Source organism: Leptonychotes weddellii, chromosome 7 (assembly GCF_054177405.1).
Source record: "Leptonychotes weddellii isolate Sample4059 chromosome 7, ASM5417740v2, whole genome shotgun sequence".
In the NCBI taxonomy this organism is placed as follows: Eukaryota; Metazoa; Chordata; class Mammalia; order Carnivora; family Phocidae; genus Leptonychotes; species Leptonychotes weddellii.
Genome location: NC_138375.1, coordinates 68,573,409 through 68,597,487, shown reverse-complemented (window position 1 = coordinate 68,597,487; position 24,079 = coordinate 68,573,409). Strand labels below are relative to the sequence as shown.

Below are 24,079 nucleotides of genomic sequence, written 5' to 3'. Positions count from 1 at the left end.
GGAATGGCTACACCAGCTTGCATTCCCACCAACAGGGTAAGAGGGTTCCCCTTTCTCCTCATCCTCGCCAACATCTGTTGTTTCCTGACTTGTTCATTTTAGCCATTCTGACTGGTGTGAGGCGGGTCTCACTGAGGTTTTGATTTGTATTTCCCTGATGCCGAGTGATGTTGAGCACTTTTTCATGTGTCTGTTGGCCATTTGGATGTCTTCTTTGCAGGAATGTCTGTTCATGTCTTCTGCCCATTTCTTGATTGGATTACTTGTTCTTTGGGTGTTGAGTTTGATAAATTCTTTATAGATTTTGGATACTAGCCCTTTATCTATATGTCATTTGAAAACATCTTCTACCGTTCTGTTGGTTGTCTTTTGGTTTTGTTGACTGTTGAAGAAATGACTTTTTTTTTTTTAAGATTTTATTTAGTTTTTGACAGAGAGAGAGACAGCGAGAGAGGAAAACAAGCAGGGGGAGTGGGAGAGGGAGAAGCAGGCTTCCTGCCAAGCAAGGAGCCCAATGTGGGGCTCGATCCCAGGACCCTGGGATCATGACCTGAGCCGAAGGCAGACGCTTAATGACTGAGCCACCCAGGAGCCCCAGAAATGACTTTTATTTTGAAAACTATAATCTTTTATACGTCCTACTGTGCTGCTTTCTCTTATGCTGACTTCAGGGTTCTTCTGCTTTCCAGTGTATTGTCTTATCTACCCTCTCCTATTAGGGGATTCCTTCCAAGGAGTATTGTCAGAAGAATAGGGATTTAGCAATTTATTTCCATTACTATAGGCAAACCACTGGAAGAGTCAACATGTTTTGCAGTACCAGAAAAGTTCTCCAACACTCGAGTTCATGTCGGTGCTTACTCTGTGATCTATACTTGCCACCTCGTGAACTCATCCATCGTCCACTGCACTGAGGCACAGAGCCCACCTACTCCTTTGACACCTGCTAAACATCCCCCTAGACAACTCATTGGTCTATCCATGATTACGATGCACTTCATTTTTTCTTTATTGAAGTATAATTGACATATAATACCCTATTCGTTTCAGGTGTGTATCATAGTGATTCAGTATTTTTATACATTATGAAATGATCCCCATGGTAAGTCTAGTTGCCATCTGTCAGCATACAAAGTTATTACAATATTATTGACTATATTCCCTATGCTGTACATTAATCCCCATGACTTTATTTTATAACTGGAAGTTTGTACTATGTACTCCATTTAAATCCTCCTTTTCTTATTATAGAATCATTAACATGAGGAAGGGGCCCCTGTTCCCAAGGCAACCGAGACTGGTACTTGTTCCTTGTGCTGCATTTAGTCGAACTCCAACTGCCTTCCAGGTTCACACTTTAGTGTTCACGAGAGTGTAAATATTAAGCAATCTTCTCCTTGGCTTATCAGCTTTTCCACTATGTCTTGCTGACTTATACATATTGCCCCGAGTTCTCTAATTTAACATTATATTTCTGCTAACTAACCTCATACATTTTCCTCTCCAGACACATTAGCTTCCTCTCTGACAACTGAGTCTTGAAGTACATGTCCATCTCTGTCTATGAAGTATCCTCTGGGGCCTTTGCTGAGAGTGACTCACATGGTGATAGGTCCATAGATTCTCAGTATTCAGGACCTGGGACAGTAAATACAGTCTTTCTCTGGAAAAAGACATTAGAAAGGATAATTTTGTATGATTGAAAAATTGTCATTAGCACTACAATCAGATATATTATCAATTAAATAAGCTCCTATGGACCAGCCCATGAACCTAACATCCAAATAAATACCAAATTGTTTTTATATTAAAAATATGCTTTGAGGGCGCCTGGGTGGCTCAGTCAGTTAAGTGACTGCCTTCGGCTCAGGTCATGATCCTGGAGTCCCGGGATCGAGTCCCGCGTCGGGCTCCCTGCTCGGCAGGGAGTCTGCTTCTCCCTCTGACCCTCCTCCCTCTCGTGCTCTCTGTCTCTCATTCTCTCTCTCGCAAATGAATAAATAAAATCTTTAAAAAAAAAATATGCTTTGAGTTGTAGTATACAAATAGCTTTCCATTTTTGGAACAGAACCTAAAATCTTAAGTTATTCACTGTAGTGTTGAGACAGGGTTTTGTTGAAAAGAATGGAATAAATTTTTTTGTTTGAGGAACAAAGACGGAAATGATCTGCTCTAAAAATTTACCATGTTGGTGTGAGCGGAACAGGCAGATTCCAACACTGCTGACTTCCAAAGCATTGATAAGACTGTAATTTCCCAAGAAGGCATGGAAGGCTTTCCCTGACCACCACAACTAAAGTAGCTGGCCATACCTGCACACTCTCCCACCCCCACTCTCTGTCCTTCTATAGAGCCCTGGACTTCACTTTTCAGCCAGATTCCTCCTGGCTTTGTAGTATGTCCTACCAGATACCACAGTGATACCCTAGGAAAGATGGATGATACAGACTAGTTTTAAAATATATTACTGTCATAATTTAATTTATTACTGGTGAGGAATTAATTTTGTTTTGTATTTTATGTTTAATCTAAGGATAATTTAAAAGTTCTGAGATTTAATATATAAGTATACAGTTATTCTTTAGGAGACTGATATGGAACTTTTATAGTAATTTTTCATTTTTCACTTTTTTGAGAACCATTTTTCTAAAAGAAGGCATATATGAGGTATGAGTTAGAAGGATTACTGGTACTATAATTCATGGGCCTTATTGTAATATAATAAAAATGTAAGCAAAAAATTTCACCCATGTAATTTTTTTAGTAGTATTAGATAAGATCCTGTGCCTTAAGCTATACGTGACTTAGAAGATAAATAAACGCATGGGAAGATATCAAATCTCACTAAAACTAGAGAGCATTTTACATTTATTAAATCGGGGGTGAGTGGAGTTTGAATTAGAAAACCAGGACTGCCAGGGTTTGAACTAATCTGGCACAGTTTGGGGAGCTTTTTAAATTAGTGCAGGGTTTTGAAAAGCAACTTTGTCATATCATATGCATTTTATATAGAACATTAAAATCTTGCTCAAGGCTTTTATCCTAAAGAAAGAGTTGTTGTTTTTAAATGAGCTACCTACCCATGGTTGTTTATGCCCTATTAACTATTAATATGAAAAATTGGAAATTTAACAAAGGTCCCTTAATAGGGGACTAGTTAAATAAATGGTATAATAGCAAATCATAAAAATTTATATAGACCATCTAATAACAAATCATAAAACTGTATGTATGCTTGCATGTTTCCAAGTATTATAATGAACAAGGAAAAAAAATAGTCAATAAGCATTGACAAGTCAGAATTGTGTGATTTTTTTTTTTCCTTTAAAATGTTATAACATTATCTTGATGTTTTTCAATTTCACAAGTGGAAGTACTATGTTAAGTCTTTCAGTACCTACCAGTTAGTATGCTACATTCCCAATCATACCCTCCTGACAAAAAGCATCAGTAAAAATCTCTACATGCCTGATTTTCTTTAGGGAGTGATTTATACTGTATAAAGATTCTATATTGTGATGGCACACTTATCTCTAGATGTACCTAGAAATGAAAAATAATTATATCATCATATCTTTGATTACAAATTATGTATGCTCTTATTATATATCATATATATTATATTTGTATTATATGTTTTTATATTACATATATAAACACACATATATAATCATATTAGTGTCGGTCCAGATTTGAACTAAATATTAAAACTGTTGATGGTATTTTTTAAGTATAGAAATTAAACATCAGAAGCAGACTCAGAGTACAAGGACATTACTGCACTACTGAAAAGTAGGAAAATATTTGGCTTAAGGGTGCATTTATCCTTACAGGGAGTATTTATCCTTATATGAGAAACCTAGGACTTTTCTTTAATAAAACACCAACAGTGAAAGAAAAATCTTTTAAAATTTGTTGGAATGTGATAAAGTATCAGAAGTCAGATGAGTGTCTCGGACCGTGATCTCTATTAGTAGGAAAAAAATTAAGTGTGATTTTAGAGTGAGTTCTGTGGGATTACATGAAATACTTGTTTTGGTTTGGTCTTTGTTTTAGAAACTGCGCAGAACATGAAGCTGTGCAAGCATCATTTAGAAGCAGCCATCTTTATTAAATGCCATATCAGTCACAGTGTCAGACCCTTGCCGGGGCTGGGTACCCTAACCTTCCTGCCCACAGGAGTTTAGTATATGTTAGCAGGAGAGACAAGCACAAAACCTGCATTTATAGACAATACTAGAAATGTATACCAGCTCCGGGAGCTGCAGAGAGGCAGAGCATGCAAGTTTGCTGGGAAGCAAGGGGACGCATCTGGGAAAGGCTTCTTAGCCGATGGAAACAGAGCAAGGGTTTGAATGGTGATCAGGAGCCCCCAGGTAGGCAGGGGCAGGGGGAAGACACGTTCCAGACAAAGGTAAAAGCGTGTGCATAGACACAGGGAAGTGAAAAGCCTCATGTCCACAAGGAACTTTTGGTAATTTGGTACTACTGGAGTGTGAAATGCAAAGAGAGAAGTGGCAAGAAATGAGAACACTGGTGAAGGGTGGGGTCAGACCATAGAGAGCTTTGTTAGGACTTTATTCTGCAAAGCACTCAGAGTGCTTATCAGCCAAGCAGTAACCTAAGCTTCAGTCCTAAGTTTGAGGGCGTGGGAAAGCTACTAGCCTAATGAAGAAAAGATCGGGACTTTAGCAGGCCAGGGTGACCCAGGACTGAGGCTCCGGAAAGCCAGAATGAATCCTTTTTTAAATGTACACTTCCTAGCTTTTTATAAATTAATTCCATGGAAAAAATAAAGTAATATAATTAGAAATGATTGTCCCAGGGAGCCTGACTGGCTCGGTTGGTGGAGCGTGCAGCTGTTGATCTTGGGGTTGTGAGTTCAAGCTCCACGTTGGGTGTAGCGGTTTCTTAAAAATATTAAAAAAAAAAAAAAAAATATCCCATATAAACAGTAATCTTGTACAGGGGTTAGGTGATGAGACTCTTAAGACCAGATGGCCTGGCAAAGGTACTTGCTAGTTCTGTTAACCCTCACAAAATTTCTAGACCTCTCTGCCCTCCTCCTCACCTATAAAGTGGGATCATAATGGTTCATATAAAGGTACCTGCTAAGTGCTCAGTAAAGGTTAACTGGTATCATTATAGTCCCTATAAAAGGCTTCAAGGTGACATAAATTGTCCTAAATGCAACCTTTTGGTCATAGTTGCCCATAATATAAAGAGTGTGTTGGTTACTTTTCAAGGGTATTAAAATTTCTTGTTGTATTTAGACACAGAACTGTTCATAGCTGTTACGTTGTGACTAGAAGTTTCCTAGTTGTGCTGTTTCTTGTTCTCCACAACAGTTTTTGTTATTCATGGTTCATTTATAAGAAGATAAACTACAAGACTGTCCCTGCCCTCGAGGGAATTAGAATAATGGGAACTAGAGATTCCTCCTGGTCCTCTTTTTTTTTTTTCCACCCAAGTTTTTTCAATCAAGTCTTGTTCCAAAGAGAAAATTCTCCTGAGATTATTGCAGAAATTTGCCACATTTCTTTTGGGCGTTTTGGCCCACGGGAATCTTAAGAACCCTGGCCTCTCCTTTGCAGAGTTACTGGTATTAGTTTCCAGGTCTTCAACATTAACTCATTTCTCAAATTGGAAAACCCGTTTACTCACTAACTGAAGTTGGAACAGATATCCTTAAAATGGGTGTAAGGACCTCTGCCCAAGTACGTAAGTTCGGACTCTCTTTGGGTTGGCAGAATTTCCAGGCTGTAAACTACTTCCTGTCCTTCAGCTCTTGTTGCTTATAGGAAAAGGAGCAGGTATTGTCAAGGATACAGACCCTCTTCCCCCATCACATACTCACGTACACACACATCCGGACTCGCTTCCACCCCTCCAGCCCAGCCCTCAAAATAAACATACATTTGAGCATGTTCCTTGCTAGTATAGCTAAGAGATTCGTTTTCCTTTGAGGGGGTGTTTAATACTTAATTCTAAGTCAGATGAATGAAACCTGGGGATCCTGTTTTCAGCTCTCCTTTATGTGAGCTCTCAGAAATTTAGTCTCCAAATTTTGGGGATTATAAGTAAAATCATATCATAAAATTACAGGTAGTACCCTTAGCGAACAAATCATTTTTGATAGCCATGTTTTCCAGAAAGCTAAGGTTTTAACTCTGCAAGTACTATACCTTCAAAACATTTTGGACAGAAATCTTGCCCAAAAATATTACATGTCTTTTGAAATTAAAATAGGGGGTAGATGCTTAATGCCGATAGCTGTGTCCAACATAACTGATTGGTAATAGATGTTAGTTTCCCTCCTTATCGCTGTCCCCCTTTTCTTCATAATTCAGGGATATCATCCTGAAATTTACTGCACAATGATTTCCCTCAAAATTTTAGGACTATATGGAGTTTTTCTGTTACTGGGGTTGTTGCCTTCTTCTATCTGCTTTTCTGTATTTTCTGTATGTTCTTCTTTGTCAAGCTACCATTTCAACTCATTTTAATTCAAACAGAGCACTGCATGGAGGCTAAGATGGGCAAACTCAAAAATCTGCCTTCATGTAGCTCACCATCCGGTGGTGGCAAATAAAAATAAAACAATAGCTATAATCACATGAGTCAGTACACAGTCTTTGGGGTTAGAGGGGATTGAGAGGCAGGCAAGACCACGCCCAGTTGAGAAAGAGATTGATTTCTTACAGGCATCATTCTCCCTTGTTCTAAATTGATGAGTTAGATGTGGAATCTAGGTGGCTCCTTTTCATATAATTGTTCATAAATTTAGAATAAACAGACTCATAATTGAAGTCCTTACAAGGAACTTTCTGAATAAAATCCTGAGAACACTAGTGCTTGGACTTGGTGACCTTCGGATTTGATTTCTCCTTGCCTTCTTTGTGTCATCCCATCCTGTGGCTTCTGCACAGCTTCATTCCAGGAAAGTGGGTATTACTAGACATAGGGTGTGAGTTCAAGCATGCACACCCCACGCTCGTCCACATCCACACCATGGGGGTTCCGGGCTCACCACCGCCGCAGGAACAGTAGGAAGAGCATGAGAGAATGGAAACAATGGCAGGCAGAAGGGAAAACAGAGGGCTCTCGAGGAATTCTAATTCCACGGTGACTTCTGCCGCATCTCTGCCAGGAAGCTATTGCAAAAAGCTTTGAAATTGTGAGCCCAGGAAAAATCCCTTGCTAATGCATTTTTGAACAAGATGGAGCATAGATCAGTGGCAGGGCAGCTGCTCTTAAAATTATTTCATTCCAGGATAAAGCAGACTACTCTGACTTTAGTGGAAGCGTGAGAGTGCTCTTGACTCCCTGATACCTGATTGCAGGGATATCGGGGAAACTGGGGGAAACTGCGGGGAAGGTCGTGCCCCACCGCTTCCTCTGTTGTTTTCTCTAAACCCCTCCCAGTGGCTTCCTCCTGCATGCTCTCCAGGAAGATACACCATCTTCTTTTACTCCTCTGCAAAGTGAGGGATACTCTGGGTGGGGTGTTTAAATCCATGTATTTTCTAGCATTCTGGATTACTTTCCGTATTTGAGAACCTCCTTAAAATTGTAAGAGTGGAATGTATTACTTCTTCCCCACCCCCAGGGAGCTGCCTGAAAGCCATGAGCCTCTACACTGACAAGAAGACTAGATGGCACCTTCCTAGCACTCAGCCTGGCCTTCCCTGAATAGGACCCTGATGTGCACATAGTCCAACAAGCCTAATCCCCTTCCAGAATATAGGAGGTTAAGGGCGTCTGGGTGGCTCAGTCGGTTAAGCGTCTGCCTTTTGACTCCTGTCATGGTCCCAGGGTCCTGACATCAAGCACCAGGTCAGGTTCCCTCCTCAGCAGGGAGTCTGCTTCTCCCTCTCCCTCTGCCCCTCTACCCCGCTCATGCTCTCTTACGCGCTCTCTCTCTCTCAAATAAATTAAATCTTGGGCGCCTGGGTGGCTCAGTTGGTTAAGCAACTGCCTTCGGCTCAGGTCATGATCCTGGAGTCCCGGGATCGAGTCCCGCATCGGGCTCCCTGCTCAGCGGGGAGTCTGCTTCTCCCTCTGACCTTCCTCCTTCTCATGCTCTCTGTCTCTCATTCTCTCTCTCTCAAATAAATAAGTAAAGTCTTTAAAAAAAAAAAAAAAATAAATAAATAAATAAATTAAATCTTTAAAAAATACATAGGTGGTTAGTTCTCACCATGGTCTTTCATTCCGGGGTGCACATAACGTGTCCAAGTTCTCAACACCAAGGATAGCAGCCCTGCTTAAGCAAGCATAGCCTCAGCACATACAGAAAGGTGGTTCCAGGAAGAGTACATTTTGCCTCAGTTTCCCTCTTTTCTCTCAAGGCTGTGATACCCATGCCACTCAGCAAGTCTCCTTTCTTCCTTCCCAACTTCCATTTTTTTAAATTTCTTTTTCTCTTTCTTTCTTTCTTTTTCTTTCTTTCTTTCTTTCTTTCTTTTTACTTATCTCTCTTTTTATATATATTAACATATAATGTATTATTTGTTTTGGGGGTACAGGTCTGTGATTCATCAGTCTTACACAATTCATAGCACTTTTTATTCTTTATTATTCCTTGATATAAGGGCACATTTTTTACTCAATGCTTTGGGCCAAATGTAGTTTGGAAGTAAGAACTTTAAATCTGATAGAAAGGTCCTCAAACACATAAATCATGTATTATATTATATCACCTTTGGGAGTCTGGGGCACCATCCCTAATCATATATGCTTGTATTCCTATAGCAAAATGTTCAAATAGTCACACTAAAAGGGATAAATAAAAATCATATATAGCATCACATCCGTTCAGACCAAATTTTGCTGCCAAACATTATTTAAAAAAGCCTTAGGCTTCCAGAGCTTTTCAGATTTCAGAATTGCAAAAAGTTCTCTTAGAACAAAAAAACCTATTCCCTAACACTGGAGTTCTCAGTTAAAATAATAACAAGGATTGGAGGACTCTGGATATATCTGAATATTTTCCCATTAAAATAATCTCTCCCAAACTTTATTTTTCATCTTTTGGAAAATACAGAAAAACATTAAAAAGAAAAGTAAAAAAATCACAATGCCTTACTATTCAAAAAAACCTATGTAAGGTGACTGTTGCACATCTCTATGAATGTGCTTTTTAGAAATGTGCTTTAGAAAAGGTATAGAGATTACAAAGGAAAAGAAAAATCTGTGATACCCTCTTCATTTCTACCTCCCTTTCTCCCTGGACTCCCACCTCCAGGTAACTGTCATTTATATCTGCCTACTTTTCACATGCTTATCCTAACTAACAGTTCTGCATAAACACAGAAACCATAGATGTGTATATATGCACTTTTTCTTTTTTGGACAAAAATCAGACCACTCTCTTCACAGATCTGCATCTGCTGTTGTTTTTAATTTAACAATGTACCCTGGGCATATTTCTAAGGCAGACCATGTAAAGCTCTTCCATTATTTATAATGGCTGCGTAGTATTCTGTTGTGCAGATACACTATAATGTATATATCCTGTTCCCTATTAAAGACATTTAAGTTCTGAGTTTTTTTGCTATCACAAGCGATACTGCGGTGAACTTTAATGTAAGCAGTGTTTTAAGTAACAATGTATTGCTACTACAGGGTAGATTTCTAGAAATGGGATTTTTGGGTCGTGTAGTGTTTAAGCCTTAAGTGTTTAAGGCTTAAATTACCCGACAAAAGAGTTTTTCCAATTTACAATCCAAGTGAATGAGTGAGCCTCATATCGTTACCTCCACTAGATGTTTTCACACTTGAAAAATTTTGCCCATTGTTTACTTAAACAAAGGAATGCCTCTTATTATTTCATTAATAGGATTGGAATTAGCTGGAAGGTCTTAATAGAATTACCTCTAAAGTACATACTCTTTACTAAATCCTGAGAAGTCAGGATTTCTCAGAATCTAATCTAAGGAGTACCTGCACCAGAATCTCCTTGGGGTGCTTTTTAAAGTGAAAATTCCTGATTCCAACCAGATACTGAATCAGACACACAAAAAGTAGAGGTGAGGTCCTGGTGTATGGGAGCTGGCTTGTATTGACTCACAAGACCCAGTTGTTAATTTTCAGATGTTTTTTGTAACCATCACTAAAAATGAAGGCAATAGATACTCAAAAATTATCGTCTCCTAATTATTTTACTACATTTTACTATCACTGCTCTTGAGGATATTTAAGTTATTATTTCTCTTGTATCCATATAGTGGAAATACTGTAAAAAAATAACTGCTCATCTCTTCCCAGCCCAGTGTTCAGTGCTGTCACATCGATAGCTTGAAATCAACCATGGTGGGAAGAGTTGCATTATGGAAATTGACAAATGCTGCAGATCAGAGCTTGAGAAATTATTTTGTTGGTTGTTTAGATTTAAGAAAATGATGGAGGGGTGCCTGAGTGGCGCAGTCCGTTAAGTATCTGACTCTTGGTTTCAGCTCAAGTTGTGATCCCAGGGTTGTGAGATCAAGCCCCAGGATGGGCTCTGCACTCAGCATGGAGTCTGCTTGAGATTCTCTCTCCCTCTCCCTCTGCCCCTCCCATTTATGCTTGCTCTCTCTCTCTCTTGCTCTCTCTAAAATAAATAAATAAATCTTTTTAAAAAGAGAAAGAGAAAGTTATGGAAAAGGTGTTGGTGATGCAGATTATTGTGAATAGTCTTACAATTTGAGGAAATATTTTTCCAATATTAAAAGCCATTAACCAGCACAGCAAAGATTTGACCCACATCACTGACAAGCAAATGCAGTTCCAACATTTATCTTTGTTGTTTCAACAAACAAGAACATCAGCAAACATTCTTGTCTGAATTACTCACTCATCAGTTAAAACCATACATTGGCTATGGAAAAGTTCAGAAAAAAATGAGGAAAGAATTCTGTGTCATTCAACCGGTAATATGGAATTTACAGTAAAGAATATTATATATTTTAGGGGCGCCTGGGTGGCTCAGTCATTAAGCGTCTGCCTTCGGCTCAGGTCATGATCCCAGAGTCCTGGGATTGAGCCCCGCATCGGGCTCCCTGCTCGGCGGGAAGCCTGCTTCTCCCTCTCCCACTCCCCCTGCTTGTGTTCCCTCTCTTGCTGTGTCTCTCTCTGTCAAATAAATAAATAAAATCTTAAAAAAAAAAAAAAGAATATTATATATTTTATTATTTATTAATTGTGTGCTACACATCATTTATATTAACAAAAACTATAATAAATTCATATGTACACACACAAGCATATTTTTCCCCAGAGACAATATGTTACCAGTACCAGTGAGCCCAGAATTCTGGAATTTTAATGAGCTGCCCAGTTGATTTTGATGCAAACTAAAGTTTAAAAACAGAGGCTCAGGTGGCTCAGGTGGCTCCTGGGTGGCTCAGTTGTTAAGCGTCTGCCTTCGGCTCAGGTTCTGATCCCAGAGTCCTGGGATCGAGCCCCGCATCGGGCTCCCCGCTCTGCGGGAAGCCTGCTTCTCCCTCTCCTATTCCCCTTGCTTGTGTTCTCTCTCTTGCTGTGTCTCTCTCGTCTCTCTCTGTCAAATAAATAAACAAAAATCTTAAAAAAAAACCCAGAAGCTCAGATTGTCCTAGTAAGAATTGAAGTGACTTCTGCATTTTTTCCCCCCTGTACTACATGTGTGTCAGGGCAATCTCCTGGGGCTTGGGACATGAGCAGAATAATTTGCACTTACCAAAATAAGTATAATTAAATCTCAATTCTCTTAAGAAAGGGGGAGCTTTGAAAGAGGAAAATTGCATTTAATTACTGCCTGGTATTCTAGCGCTTTCTTGATTTCACTTAGAAATTTGAAGGAGAGTTTATTCTTAACTTTTTCATAAAATTTGGTGTTTGGATTTCAAAGAGTTGCAATAGTAGAAGCCATTTACAATGAATAGATGACTTTCTTGGATATCCCCCTTGCTCTATATAGGTCTGCAAATGTTCCTTCTTTACACTTAATTCAGATGAACCTATTTGAAGGGTGAGCAAAAATAAGTTATATCCCCCCCCCCATTTTTTACATTTTTACTGTTAAGTGGAATGTATGGAGCGACAGGGACTAGAAAGTGAGAGAAAGGCAGAGACCATGAGAGCAATTCTGAGAGAGAAATGATTGGCAAGCAGGTAACATTCCACCTGCACAAAATTCTGTAGCCTATTAGACCTTTGCAGATAAAGAGAAGAGATGGAAATATGGCTGAGAAGGCATTGTTGAAAAGAAAACCATAACTTTCTTTTCTTCTGAGAAGAAAGGAGTAAAAACCAGAGACCTTATGTGTTGTATACTAAGGTGTTTTTAAAGTGCTTGTTTTTAACCCCAGAGACTTGAGTCTTCAGGATGATGAGGTAAGAACAGTGTGCCGGGAGGGCTCATCCAGCCCAACCCCTCCATTTTACAGAAATGGGGATCGATGCTCAGAAAGGTTAAGTGATTTGCCTAAGGTGATAGAGCTACTAGTCCAATGCTATTAAAAACCAAAAAAGTTTAATTTGCATTGGATTTCTAGTTTGTATATAAGCCAAAGTTCATGTCCTGACTATGTAAAACAAATAATGGAGTCAGTGTTTCTAAACAGTCCTTTGAACCACTAGGAACCAGGAGGAATGAACTCAATCATGCACAACAGAATATGTATAAAGATGGAGTCGCTTACCTCATCTCATTTAGACCTTTTCATCCTGATGTATGAAGTAATAGCCTTCCCTTATCAAGGAGGGATATTTCTAAATCAGGTTGCTTGATAATCCCATGCTTTCAGAAGAATTGTAATCGGATGTTCTTCATGTTCTTGTTTACCCTTCATTATACACAAGCAGTTTGATGTGAGTCATGGGAATGATTTTAGGTCTATTCAGTACCTCTCAAATGATCCAAAAGAAGCCTATTATTTGCAATATTTTTTTGGTCTTGCCAATCTCTTCAAACAAATGTGAGTTCCCTGATTCCCTAGCTTCCTGCATTTCAACTTTGTTAATCATCCTCAGTATGGAAGACTAATGATCCTTATTCATCTCATTCATTCCATGGGGCACCTGTTTATTTTAATACCCAAATATGGCCATTAAGTATCAGGAATTACATTTTCATTCATTTGGTTATGAGAAGACCTGTAAAGCACTGCAGTATTATTTCTTTTTTAAAGGATATATTCAGAATGTTTTTTATCCCTGAAATGTGTTTTTTAAAGCAATTTAACATTGAACAATATAATATTTAGTTTAAGTGATGTCTTTTTTAGGAAAAAAGAACATTCCCTAATACCATTTAGTTTGTTGTATCTCGAATTTATTTTCTAGTTGTTTTTCAAGAAAACCTTATACTTTACCTTCATTTATTCCTTTGTAACTCATGCTTTTGTAATCACTCATAATTATTAACTCCTCTTTTGAAGTTGGTCATGGCTACATAGTCCCAACTAATTAATTCCCTTTAAATTAATAGCAGATAACATTCCATTATTTAACCAAAAGAAATTAAGAGGAGGAATAAGGTTACTTGCGCATCGGCTCACATAAAAATTAGAAGATGCAATTAGTTTCAGTGTCATCTAGTTCAGGGCCCTGACACTCTTCAAGGCATTTTTCACATGTTTCATACATATTCCAGCTGGTTTCCTACCCCTCACCCTGTCCCTCACTGCTCGCCTTCATTGCCTTAGCACATTTATATTTGTTTACTGTGTTCTAGGAATTCTGGCAAATGATAGAATTTCTTAAAGAGGTATGCTAAGATTTGCAACTTCCATTTCCCATTTACTATTAATTTCCTTGTATGTTAATTGACTGTCTTACTTGTAAAATGTAAGATAACCCTAAATAAATACATGATCAAAAAAACATTTGATGAAAATGATTCAATTATAATATTTAGTGATATTTACAAAATATTCTGTTAGAAAAATATAATCCAGCCTACCCGGGGCCTGGAAGAGACACTACAAATCTCCCTCTTTATGCCAACAGAAACATTACTCTCCTCTTCATCCAATTTGGAAACCCTTCCTCCTGCTCTCCATTTCTTTTCATTATCTATTAATTCTTATTTTCTCTATCTTTGAAAACTTTCAAGAGTTTTTCTTACTGTAGGAATATTTCTCCTCTCCACACTTGCCTAGCCCCATTTTTTGGGCAAGTCTTTCTTATTCTTGTTTCCCCAACTTAAGTGTAATATATCACCTAGAAATAACTGAAAGGAGAGTAAAATCTGGTCAGTAACCAGAGTCCCTTCTACCCTAACCCTTTATCTTACAATAAAAAGACTTGCTTAAGGACTGAGGGAATTTTGGGAGATAATTTGGGTCACCAAGGGGTTTCAGTGTTTTTTCATTAATGTAGAGGTGATACTTAGCACTTACATACCACCTCTTAACTCAAGTGCTTTATAAATGTTACTTTATTCACATCACAACATAAACATATTGAATGACTGAAAATTAATGCTAAATCAAATATATGAGCTATGATGTTCTAAATATATTCCCTAATTAATACCACGGACTACCTGCACGCATAATTATATGTAAATTAGATACTTCAGATTTTTTCATTGAAGAACCACGCACAATACACAATAGTATTTTAAGTTGATGAAGACAGTTGGTGGAAAATGTAGCCACTGATTTTACATTGAGCTTCAAAGGCGTATACTGCAGTTAAATTACTGCTTTTGCAGAATATAAACTTCCTATTTTCAAAATAAAGTTTTGTTGCCTCTTTTTGTTTATCATTCATGAGCAGTTAGAGGTTTAAGTTAAATAAAAGGGGGAGAATGTGTTGCACAAAAGAGTTGAGAATTCCAAAGGGAGTGAAAGGTTAACCTTTTATATACATAAAAAAATACTCTCAAAATTTTTCAAAAATTCATAATAGAGCATTTTATATGAGAAACAATTTTAGCTTTATGTTTCAAGTTGAATTTAAAACAGTAACTTTGAGACGCCTGGGTGGCTCAGTCGGTTAAGTGTCTGCCTTGGGCTTAGGTCATGATCCCAGGGTCCTAGGCTCCAGCCCTGCATCAGGATCCGTGCTCAGTGGGGAGTCTGCTTTTCCCTCTCCCTCTCCCCCTTCCCCCCCCCCCGATCCCTGCTCATGCTCTCTCTTGCTATCTCTTTCTCTCAAATAAATATCTTTTTAAAAATTAAAAAAAATAATAAAACAGCATCTTTGAATAAAAATCTTAAAGTCCCTTTTCATTCCATTATTTATTTTATCTAATACTTTTTGTGTGGCTCCTAGACTTTTGCAGGTACATTCAGCCCTCAGTGGGGAGAACAGACAATAATTGGGAGAATGCAGAAGAAAATTTAGAGTATCCTTTTGAAAATGAATATATATTAAAAACAGAGATACAGTAAAAAAAAAAAAAAGTTGAAGGACTTTCCTTGAGAGAAAGGGGAAAAAATATTTCCTAGTAACCAGATGTGATATTTAAAATAGTCCAACCAAAGCCCATGAAGCTAGTGGACAACTAGTTAAATGTGCCTGGTTTTAGCTAAAAGAGAACTCCAGAAAGACAAATAAATGTTTGCATATAGCATATCCATAACATAAAGATTTAAAACTTAATGCCTCAGGAATGGGACCCAAATGGAAGGTTTTGCCTCTTGACCTGGGTGTTGTTTACAAGGGTATATTAGCTTTTTTGAATTCCTGAAGCTGTACCTTCTGATTTGTGCACTTTTCTGTATATTATAGTTCAGCAGAAAGTTCAAGAACCAATCAATAATTTAAAAACTCACTGCCATTAAAAAAAAAATACTGTATTTACTTAGGATTGCTGGGTTTTGTCTTTTAATTTTACTTCCTTAGAAGTATGATTCTGGAGCCGGTTCATAACTCTGAGAGGAGAATTGTATAAATCCTAAGCTTTACTATAGATTTTTTTTTTTTTTTTGCATTCATAAAAGATGGAAGCAGGAAGGTGCTCTGACATTAGTCATGCCGTAACATCCTCCACGCACAGAGTGATTATAAAAGCACATTGGTGAGCCTGCCTGCCTGCCTTCCATTTGATCTCTTTTGGGAACAGAACAGGCCATCATTTGTGAAAGTCGTCTTCTTGCAAGATGGATAAATGCATTTTCTCTTCCTTGCCACAGGACAAATGGAAGCTAGTAATTTCTAGTCCCATAGCAGTGAATACAAAATCAAAAGAGGCTAACTCGCTGCAGTGACAGCTTCAAGAGGAATTCTTTTTTGAAGATTTTTTTTTTTTTTTGGTAGTGTTGGTTTATTTAGCACTGAAGCTTGTCTGCTAAGCCAGCTTTCAGCAGCCTCCAGGAAAACCTCTGTGCAGGTTGCGTCTGTATTAGCAATGCCCCTATTTCACTGATATTTGCTAAGCAGATACACATTTGCTGTGACAGCTCAAGGTGTTAGTGCTTTTTGAGCAGAAATTATTTTATATCAGTGTATCTGTAACTGGAGAATCCTGATATTCTGAGATTGTGATTTCAAGGAACAGTGAATTCTCTAGGGGAAATCTGGTGACTTGAATTTTGTTTGGAAGAAACTGTAACATAGAAATTCCAGGTACACATTTTCTGGTTAAATTGGAGGATCATCTTTTTACTGAGTACTGTCAAGTGACTTTAAGACCTGCATTTTAATACAGGTGGTACCAAAAAAAAAAACCAAAAACAAAAACAAAAAAACAACAATAAAGGAGCTTAGTTTCATTAAAACCAAAGCGAGCACAAGACCCCAGTTCCCTCAACTCTTTGCCTCCTGTGCTTGAGTCCAGCTCATCTGCTGCAGCACTTCAAATGTACAGAAATAACCTTTTTTATATAACTACACAGTCCAACTGTGTAGAAATAACTTTTTTTTTTAACAATGTGGCCCAACTGACAAAACTGACAGCAATCTGTTCCAATGTGAAGGAAACTGGCTGTGTTGAATCTATTAAGAGACTGCACTCTCTACTCTCCTAAGGGATTTTCCAAGTAATTTTGACTACATGAAAATTTTTCTGACTTTAGAAATGAATCCCCAAAGAATCTCCCATTCTTGGTCACCTTGGGAGCCATGATGTAATCTCAGCAAAACCTCATCTGTCCCATTAACTTAATATTGTTAATTTAGAACAAAGAACCATAAGGTGAAGATCAAGCCAGCTTCATATGCAATTACATTATCTATGTACATACATTATTGCAAAATTATTTGTGTGTACTATGATCTCCTTGATTCATTTTTGTTTGTTCAAGACAGGGAGAAAGTTAGGAAGGTGGACTTTAACTTATTATGTTCAGAACACTCTGAGAGGGCGGGAGGGTATGATACAGTTGACTACTTGCTTACAAACTTTGTGAAATATGTTTTTATCATTAAACATGTTATTGTTTTGTTTTTCATAAGACTTCCCAATGGTTCCAGGCATGCTTTGTCAGCACTTCCATAAGGAAAGGATCCATTATCCAAAACTGTGGTTGGAATAGTAGATAATGGGTATGCTTTATCCTTTACTTTCCTAGGAGAGTGCAGTGAATTGAAATCCACTCTACGACTGTCTTTCTGAAGGACTTTTCCAATTAATGGGATGTAGTTTATTTATAACAATACACTGGTTCCCCCAGGATCGATGGTTAACCTGTTTTTTTATTGAAGCAGGAAACAACCAGGACAAGATGAGCTCATGAAGTATAGAAGGCTATCTCTAGAGGGAAAGATTAGGAGAGACCAACAGTCTTCTAAGGACCTACAATCTAATAGGTTATTATCATGCATTATTCCACATAGTTACTTTACTACTTAGCCATGTATCCAAGCAGGAACAACAAGCTATTATTAGAAAAGCAAGCTAAATAGTTTGGAATGGATAACCTCATATCCCATGCATTCACCTCCCATTAAGAGAAATGAATTTCCTTCTTAAGTGGATGTCCTTAAGTACCACTGGTTACTTATCCATTCTTGCTTAATTCCTTTATCTTAGCTTTAGGATATTTCATAGATAAAATGCCTTGGAAGTGTTTAAGAAATAGAATTCTTTTTCTTTACAGTAAGTCATGTTTACTAAATATTAACATAGGAGAATTAGTTTTGATACCCAGGTGTGTCCCAGTTAGCTGAATTACTTTGGCCAACGCCCTTCATCCCGATAGCCTTTTTTGCCGTTACCTATAAAGTGTAAGAAGTGAACTCCATCATCTTCAGGCTCCTTTTCAATTCTGAAATTCTAAGTCTATATATTTGATAAAATACCTTGCTGTGGTTATACATCTCTGTCTCAGCAGAGGAGAGCAATTTCTCAAAAAAGGCAAGCTTGAGACTCTTGTGGAGTGGTTGTCCAGTTTTCATCTGGCTCAAGATTAGATTCTGATTGAATGCTATTTTCAAGTCTCATCCAGTGTCTGGAAATACTTGTTTCTTCCATTATCAGACTACTTTTAGAAGTCTTGCCACTCAACTACTGGTACTACATTACATTCTAAGACATTATTAGACTTTCTTACTTTATATCTCTTTTTAAAAATAATTCTTTTTACTTTCCCACTGTTAATGTCTTCACCATTACAAAAGTTTCTAGTAGATACATGTGACATTATAATGGAATATAATGACATATAATGAAATTAGTCCCAGTGTCATCTGATACCTACCTAGTGAATGAAGTTTCATCTCCATATCTTGAAATCCATTAGGGCTGTAATTATGTCTTACTAAAAGAGAACAGCAATCATGAAAGATCTCTTTAACAGGGATGTCTTGGGTTCAATCCTCAGGAAGTACAAAACATTAATAGCCAAGAGTCAAGTATTCACCATTGTACTTTGGAGAAAGAGTGAACCTGTAGCCCAGTCCAATGAAGGTGAGAACGATTTACCTTGGAATAAGAAAACTAAAATAAGATAAATGAAGCTAGCTGGAAGGAAGAGCTGTCAGGATTTTTGCATGAAGAGAGTTGTGCAGGATAAGTGAATAAATGTAGATTAAAACAACAATTTCAGGGTGCCTGGGTGGCTCAGTTGTTAAGCGTCTGCATTCGGCTCAGGTCGTGATCCCAGGGTCCTGGGATCGAGTCCCGCATCGGGCTCCCTGCTCCGTGGGAAGCCTGCTTCTCCTTTTCCCACTCCCCCTGCTTGTGTTCCCTCTCTCTCTGTGTCTCTCTCTGTCAAATAAATAAATAAAATCTTTAAAAAAAACCCAAAACAATTTCAGTATCAGGATAAAAAGGCCTTGCTCTCTTTTCTACAAACATAGGATCCTATTGAACTGACCTCTAGTCTAGACCTCAGAAAGAAGCAAGTTGTCTTGGGTCTGATCAAGGGAGCTTTATTACTAAAAGTTGTGGAGGGACCTTAAAACAATGCATTATCAACTTTTTCATGGTCCTGTGGTACCCAATCCAAAAACTTCTTTTAGCCAGACCTTGGTACTTGTGTCTTACTAATACTTCTGTATTTCACTGATGACTCTGTTCTGTACCTACCCAGTACAGACCCTTCTGAATCAGTATTTCTATTCCCACTTTGAGAGTATTCCTATTTTGTGCGGTATTTTTAAAATACCATTTCAATTCTAATTTCTTTTTTTTCACCATCTCTTTACTCATTTAATATTCCCATATTCCTTTCCCCTTTTCTTCTATCCCTGTATAATTAGTTGAAGAAATTCTGTGTTCCAGTTTCTGCAATTAAAGAAATTCCATACCTATGACTATAAAGATATATTTCTTTTTTTATGTTATTATTTTTTTATTAACATATAATGTATTATTTGTTTCAGGGTACAGGTCTGTGATTCATCAGTCTTACACAATTCACAGCGCTCACCATAGTACATACCCTCCCCAGTGTTCATCACCCAGCCACCCCATCCCTCCCATCCCCCTCCACTCCAGCAACCCTCAGTTTGTTTCCTGAGATTAAGAGTCTCTTACAGTTTGTCTCCCTCTCTGGTTTCGTCTTGTTTCATTTTTCCCTCCCTTCCCCTATGATCCTCTGTCTTGTTTCTCAAATTCCTCATATCCGTGAGATCATATGATACTTGTCTTTCTCTGATTGACTTATTTCGCTTAGCATAACACCCTCTAGTTCCATCCATGTCATTGCAAGTGGCAAGATTTCATTTTTTGATGGCTGCATAATATTCCACTGTGTGTGTGCCTGTGTGTGTTTGTGCACGTGTGTGTGTGTATACACACACCACATCTTCTTTATCCATTCATCTGTTGATGGACATTGAGACTCTTTCCATAGTTTGGCTATTATAGACACTGCTGCTATAAACATTGGGGTACAGGTGCCCCTTCGGATCACTACATTTGTATCTTTGGGGTAAATACCCAGTAGTGCAATTGCTGGATCGTAGGTAACTCTATTTTCAACTTTTTGAGGAACCTCCATACTGTTTTCCAGAGTGGCTCACCAGCTTGCATTCCCACCAGCAGTGTAGGAGGGTTCCCCTTTCTCCGCATCCTTGCGAACATCTGTCGTTTCCTGACGTGTTCATTTTAGCCATTCTGACTGGTGTGAGGCGGGTCTCACTGAGCTTTTGATTTGTATTTCCCTGATGCCGAGTGATGTTGAGCACTTTTTCATGTGTCTGTTGGCCATTTGGATGTCTTCTTTGCAGGAATGTCTGTTCATGTCTTCTGCCCATTTCTTGATTGGATTACTTGTTCTTTGGGTGTTAAGCTTGTTAAGTTCTTTATAGATTTTGGATACTAGCCCTTTATCTGATATGTCATTTGCAAATATCTTCTGTCGGTTGTCTTTTGATTTTGTTGACTGTTTCTTTTGCTGTGCAAAAGCTTTTTATCTTGATGGAGTCCCAGTAGAATATATATTTCTTAAAAGAAAATATTCATGTGTTGAAGATTTTTGGAATCTACCAATAAAAAGAATAATGATAATAATAACTAATATGTATTAGATTTTTACTATGCTCCATTTAGAGTGCTACATTCTTTATATAGATTATCTCATTTATAGACTGGTTTCTTAGTGGTATCAATATTGATCACAAGTACTAATCTACCAAATATTAAAATTGATAACCTTCCAGATCCTACTCATTTTAGGCTAAGGAACTCAGTGAGCACCTAGCTGAAACTGATGATGATCTTATAAGGTACTAGGGTCAAGTAACTGTGTGATTAAAATACACAGATTAATTTCAGACTTTCCACCCAACAAATCTTACAATGGACATGTACAAACACACAATATTTATATGGAAATATAAATTGGGGAAAGAGTCCATTTCCTATTCTACCTTTCTTGCAGACAAATTCAATCCTATAATTTCAGGCCATTTTAGCTATTTGACTTATTACCATTCCCATCTATTTTTTAGCTATGGAATTCCATTTCTCTGGTCTTCTGCCCTGTGTTAACCTTTCCATCTATTTCCTCTCCTCTCCTCTCCCCTGTTTACTTTCATTCTAGTCACAGAATCAGCCTTTCCGACCAGCTTTTTCAGCTAGCTTATGATTTTGATAATCTGAGTTCATTTTCTATACATTTCTTAACTATCTCAGACCTGATTTCATTTTTTTGTGTGTTTTATGTAGTAAAATATTAGCAGAGGCACTGATGTATGTTTTTAATGATAATAAACCTTATAAGTTGTCATCCATTTTTATGATGATGCATGCTAGAGACAGATTTCATATACAGCCTAGTGAATTGAAATGAATTAATTCTTATGAGGCTTCGTATCTTGTGGTTGAAGCACTGTGTTACAGTAGAAGGGCAGACAAAGTCAGAGCACACTGAAAATCATCAGTAAAATATGCAAAACTAGCAGAAGTTTCTCAGTTCACCAGAAGTAAGATCAGAATAGAGGTTATGGAAATAATAATGCATCACTGTGGCAAGGATCACATTGGGAGTTAGAAGGTCATAATCTTCACACCAGACACTAGGCTGAAACAGGCTTCTCTCCAAAGCTGCTACCTGCTATAGGAATATCAGTGGATCCAGGAGCACTCCAGGCCCCTGGACCACCTTGTTTGAGGGAGTTCAAGTTGCTCCCCCTGGGGCTTCTCACTGTGTATATACACAAGCACATGGGCTCTTCAGGTCAAACTGTGAAAAGTAGTACTAGAAGAGATCACAATCATTTATAGTAATAAAATTTGACTTTGAAATAATATATGTGGAGCAATTGACTCTAATGTCTAAAATGCATATAAATACGCTTTATAAGTATTGTCTTTACTTGGAAATAACTTTTAGAATTGTGTTCAATTTAAAATATCATTGTTAAAATGTGTATTTATCCATTACTAACAGAATTCCTTAAAGTCACACAGAATTATCCCATGATTAAATAATGATGACAATCTGCAGCGTTATCCATAATTTAAAGCATAGTAGCTACGTGCTTACACACATACCCTTGCACACACACAGCATAGTTTTTAGAAATGCCTCGTTTCTTGCTGATTCAGTGGATCAGATCAACCAGATAAATTTGATGTAAACAAATTCCTTCAGCAGTGATGCAGAAATTCTATCTACTGTTGTTTTTAAGTGATCTTGCAACTAATTTCCATTCTATATATTTTTATTTCTTGAGCTTTTTACAAAACAGACATGATTTTTACTTTGGATTCTTGTATGTATATTCACTAGCCCTCTACCCATATAAGATTTACATTATATAAGAAAAAAACTCTAAAGTCTCTAAAATTCAGTGTTTCCTAAAGTCATTATAATATATAAGTCAGAAGTTCAGTGTATTTTCTTCCAGAATGTGTTGACCGTCTCATATAAAAACCCATAATGAGTTTTTAGCGGTTTTGCTATTATTGTGTTGTATCCTTGACTTTTTTACAGGATATAGCATGTAGTTGATAAACATGGGATCAAAAGAAAACCTGTAGTATGTCTTTACAGCAGAGTGAGTGGTGAGACTGTGACTCACTTTTAAAACTCTAGAGTGAAGCAAATATACAACAATTACATAGCAATGACTATTATTTAATTTGGAGAGAACTTTGCTAAGTGTGGTTATTAAAAAAAGCTTTCGAGGGGCGCCTGGGTGGCTCAGTCGGTTAAGCATCTGCCTTCAGCTCAGGTCATGATCCCAGGGTCCTGGGATTGAGTCCCGCATCAGGGTCCCTGCTCAGCCGGCAGTCTGCTTCTCCCTCTGCCTGCCGCCCCTCCCCCCCACTTGTGCTCTGTATCTCTCTCTTTCTCTCTTGCTCTCTCTGACAAATAAAATCTTTAAAAAAAAGTCTTCAAATGAAAATTTGACATATATACCAACATACATAAGTTTCTGACCTATTTTTGAGCTTTAGTCTGAGTAGAAAGCCACTCAATTGAGACAATTCTCATCGAGAACATTGTCTGATGGGAAGATTCACTGTCCCTGGCAATAGCTGGAATGTTACTATCAGTAACATTCCTGCTACTCTTAATTTGGTGACAGTTCATCTTTTATGATAAATTTCTTTAATAATTCTGGAAACATGTTAATTTATTTATTAATTATTCCCATTTAATTTTTTTTAAAGTCATGGTTAAGAATATTAGCCAAGTTGGATATCAAAATGTCATTCACTTTGTTCTCTCACTGCAAAGACGTAATGTAAAACCAAGAAGCAATTCTCATTGCACATTGGCCCTTTTGCTTGGATGGACATTGTATGGGGGAAAAACTCTCTCCTGGTTTATTGTGAATTAAGATAAAAGATTACAAAGCCTAACATTCAATAATTAGTAATCTGTCAGTGCCGAGTACTGTGCTAGGTGAACACCTTATATAATCCTGTCACTTTGCTTAAAATCTTTCAATGGCTTCTTTCAGACAGAATAAAACCCGAACTCTTAACACACTCTGCATGGTGTACAAAATCTCCAGCCTCATGGCCACTGCATCCTTCTGGGACCACTTTCAATAAAATGGCTACCCACTATCACATTATCCTGCTGAGTTTACTGTGTGACATTATCTTGTTTATATATTCAGTGTTTTGTTTTTCCCTATCTCTCCTACCTCATTTCTCCTACCATGAGAACAAGAGACTTGAGTATATTGTTTTTCACTATATCCCCAGTGTATAGAATAGTGTCTAAATATAGCAATTGCTCAATAAATATGAACTGAATGA

The 24,079-nt window shown here is 37.7% G+C and overlaps 1 protein-coding gene across 18 annotated transcripts in view; it reads left to right on the top strand.

Annotated features, from left to right (window-relative positions):
* The window catches only part of PAM (peptidylglycine alpha-amidating monooxygenase), a 276,720-nt gene that overhangs the window by 183,139 nt on the left and 69,502 nt on the right, over positions 1 to 24,079 (top strand). The gene's annotated exons all lie outside the window — the stretch shown is intronic.